The following is a 4531-nucleotide window of genomic DNA, read 5'->3' as shown; positions in this document are numbered from 1 at the left end:
AGCCTCCACCTTCAGTATTTACCAGAGTAAAAAAAAAAAAAAAAAAATTTCTACAAAATGGTTTGTTCTGACCCACTTTCCATTACAAACATAAAATGATGATAGGTAGGCCACTGCTAAATTTTAAGAGTAAATAATACACAAACTAAATTCAGAGCAGGAAAACAAATTTCACAAGAGTACTTTACCTTGATATCAAAATTAAAGTCTTCATCATCTGATGTAGGCCATGAATCATCAGTACCAGGTTTAATAGAAATACTTTAGAGCAAAAACATCAACAAAAACAAGTTCATTAAAAAGAAAAATCGAATGAAAGGTCAGCTATTTACTGAATGAAGTTTCTTGATATACTTAAAATTTGGCCTCTGTTTTTGTTAAGTTTTTATTTTAAATCCTATATCATTAACATACAAGTGCTATATTAGTTTCATGTATACAATATAATGATAGGGCAATTCCATACATCACCCAGTGCTCATCATGACAAGAGCATTCCTTAATCTCTGTCTCCTATTTCACCCATTCCCCCACCCATCTCCCGTCTGGTAACCATCAATTTGTTCTCTATCGTTAAGAGTCTGTTTCTTGGTTTGTCTTTTTTTTTTTTTCCCTTTGCTCATTTTTATTGTTTCTTAAATTCTACATATGAGCAAAATCATATGGTATTTGTCTTTCTCTAACTGACTTCACTTAGCATAATACTCTCTAGTTCCACCCATTTCATTGTAAATGGCAAGATTTCATTCTTTTCTATGCCTGAATAATATTCCATTGTGTATGTATATCACTTCGTTACTCATTCATCTATCAATGGACACTTGGGCTGACTCTTGTAAATAATGCTGCAGTAAACATAGGAGTGCATGTATCCCTTTGAATTGGTGTTTCCGTATTTTTTGGTAAATACCCAGTAGTGCAATTATTCGATTATAGGGTAGTTCTATTTTTAACTTTTTGAGGAAACTCCATACTGTTTCCCACAGTGGCTGCACCAGTTTGCATTCCCACCAACAATCCAGGAGGGTTCCTTTTCCTCCGCATCCTCGCCAACACTTGTTTCTTGTGTTTTTGATTTTAGTCATTCTGACAGGTGTGCAGTGGTGTCTCATTGTAGTTTTGATTTGCATTTCCCTGATGATGAGTGATGTTGAGCATCTTCTTACGTGCCTGTTGACCATCTGTATGTTTTCTTTGGAAAAATGTCTGTTCATGTCTTCTGATCATTTTTCAACCGGGTTGTGTTTTGGGTGTTGAGTTCTATCAGTTCTTTGTATTTGTATACTAACCCTTTATCAGATATGTCATTTGCAAAGATCTTCTCCTATTCATAGGTTGCCTTTTCATTTTGTGGACTGATTCCTTCACTGTGCAAAAGCTTTTGATTTTGATGTAGTCCCAATAGTTTATTTTTGCTTTTATTGCTCTTGCCTCAAGAGACATAATTAGAGAAAAACAAACAAACAAAAAAACAAAAAACCACTGCTGCAGCCAATACCAGAGAGATTACTGCTTGTGCTCTCTTCAAGTATTTGATTTCAGGTGTCACATTTAGGTCTTAAACCCATTTTTGAGTTTATTTTTAAAGAAAGTGGTCCAGTTTCATTCTTTTGCATGTAGCTGTCCAGTTCTCCCAACACCATTTGTTGAAAAGACTGCTTTTTCTCCATTGGTTATTCTTTCCTGCTTTGTCAAAGATTAATTGACCATATAGTTATGGGTTTATTTCTGGGGTTTTCTGTTCTATTCCACTGATCTATATTTGTTTTTTGCCAGTACCATACTGTTTTGATGACTACAGCTTTGTAATATAACTTGAAATCTGGAATTGTGATACTTCCAATTTGTTTTTCAATATTGCTTTGGCTATTCGAGGTCTTCAGTGGTTCCATACAAATTTTAGGATTGTTTGTTCTAGTTCTGTGAAAAATGTTGGTATTTTAATAGGCATTGCATTAAATCTGTAGATTGCCTGGGGTAGTATAGACATTTTAACAATATGTGTTTTTCCCATCCATGAGCATGCAACGTCTTTCCACTTCTTCTGTCTTGACACAATTTCTGTCATCAATGTTTTATACTTGTTAGAGTACAGGTCTTTCAAAATTTGGTCTCTGTTTTTAAAAAAGTTTTTGTTATCTATCTTGCCTCCACCTCTCCGAAGATGTGAAATACCTAGTAAAGACCCAGTCTTAGTTCCCATAACTAAGAGTGACAGGCAAGGAATTCTCTGAAATGTTTCAAAGTTAATTGTTCAAAAGTTAACCACAATGAATTATCGCCTTACACCTGTCAGAATGGCTAGAATCAAAAACACAAAAAACAAGTGTTGGTGAGGATGTAGAGAAAAAGGAACCCTTGTGCACTGGTGATGGGGATAGAAAATGGTGTGAAAAACAGTATGGAGGTTCCTAAAAATATTAAAAATAGAAATACCATATGATCCAGTAATTCCATTACTGGTTACTTACTTTCCCAAAGAAAATGAAAACACTGATTTGAAAAGATATATGCACCCCCATGTTTACTGCAGCATTATTTACAACAGCCAATATATGGAAACAACCCAAGTGTCCATCAACAGATGTATCTCTTACACACACACACACACACACACACACACACACAAACACACACACACACACACAGAGGAATGTTACTCAGCCATAAAAAAGAATATGATCCTGCCATTTGCAACAATGTAGATGTACCTAGAGGGTATTATGCTAAGTGAAATAGTCAGAGAAAGACAAATACTATGTGATTTCACTGATATGTAGAATCTAGAAAGCAGAACAAATGAACAAACAAAAAGCAGAAACAGACCCAGAAATAGAGGGAATTCTGTATTGCCAGAAGGGAAGGGTTGGGGGACAGACAAAATGGGTGAAGGGGAATGGGAGGTTCAGGATTCCAGTTATAGTAAGTCACAGGGATACAAGTACAACATAGGGAATATAGTCAATGGTATTGTAATAGCATTATGCAGTAACAGATAGTAGCTACACTTGTGGTAAGCATGGTGTAACATATAGAGTTGTTCAAGCACTACCTTGTACACCTGAAACTAACATAACATCTTGTGTCAACTATGCTTTAATTAAAATAAATAAATAAATATATAAATGTTAAAGAACAAATTTATGTTATTAGTGGGAATACTATTCCCAGATTAAAAGATTAAAAATTATAAGGTTCAAATTTTTTCCTTCACATGTCCTGCCTTATTTAGGTCTACATAAACGAGCAAGACCTTAAAAACCTTCATAGGCACTCAGATACCCAAGAAGAGAGACTGCTATAAAAACAGAGTCCGGGTAGCTGTGCCTCTATTTCCCCATACACTGCCTAATATTTTCCTTCTGTGAGTTCCCACACCTATTATCACTCTTCTGCAGGGCTCAGTGGTACTCTCCAACCTTTAAGTCTTTAGTCTATGAAAGCACAGACTCCCAAAACAAGGATAGGCTCAAATGTCCAAGAGTAGGAGCCATTTCCTGCTCCTGGAGAACAAGCGAAATGGAGTTTCAGTCATCCATGTAGTCATCTCAACGTAGACATGTTACCAACTACCCAAATAAAACTCCTGTTATTGATTTGACAGCCAGTCATACCCCACCAAACCCTACATGGACATGGGCAGGGCATCAGAGAATTAAGAAAAGAGGTGGAGTGAGGAGACCGCTACCTTGGGCCATACATCTATGTTGTGTAGAATCTCCATTCCGCCTATTACTCAAGAGGATCTAAGCCACTCTCTGTAAGTTGGGGTGGAAGTAGATGACATAACATTCTTATATGCTGTAAAAAGATTCTTCCCAGTGGCTCAAATGATTTTAATATCTCTCAACAGAACACCTGAAGTATGCTAGTTCATTCAATTAAACCAACAAACAAAAAAGCTGCTCAGGATTCTCTTCAACCCTCTATTTTAATATGCCTTTCTAAACAACTCCCAATATCCTGTGTCCTTCATTCCTTTGTGTGTGTGTGTGTGTGTGTGTGTGTATCCTTCATTCCTATAATTCATCTTTATCTAACTTATCATAAACCCCAATATTCTGACATCTTTTCTAAAACTAGTGTTTTCTAAAACCCAGTGTTATTCTTCTTGAAACTTGGCCTCTCCTGCTAATTCCTTCCTTACCCCCCTTCACTGTGTTCACAAGACCCCCTCCCCATCTTTCAATTATTAAAACATTTACCTACAAGATGAGAAAAAAGGAAAAAAACCTGAATTTAAATCTCATTTCTGTCACTTATCATATCCAAATAAGTCACTTTTAATCTCTTTTGAGTTTCAAATTCTCCATTTAAACAACCACTTGGTGAGGATGTTGAACATAGGTTGCAGTACCAGAGGGTATTTTGATTAATTCATCTCTAAGATTCCTTAAGATCCTGAAATTCTATGTGCTTTTGATTTTGTCTATAGAAACACAGAGACTATTTAGCTGGCAGAAATGGAAACAATTAATGGACTAAAAGAAACACCAAGAAAAGCAGAGAACAAAGTAAAAAAAAAAAAAAA

Source organism: Neomonachus schauinslandi, chromosome 5 (genome assembly GCF_002201575.2).
Source record: "Neomonachus schauinslandi chromosome 5, ASM220157v2, whole genome shotgun sequence".
Taxonomy (NCBI): Eukaryota; Metazoa; Chordata; class Mammalia; order Carnivora; family Phocidae; genus Neomonachus; species Neomonachus schauinslandi.
Note: the sequence above shows the minus strand (reverse complement) of the source record.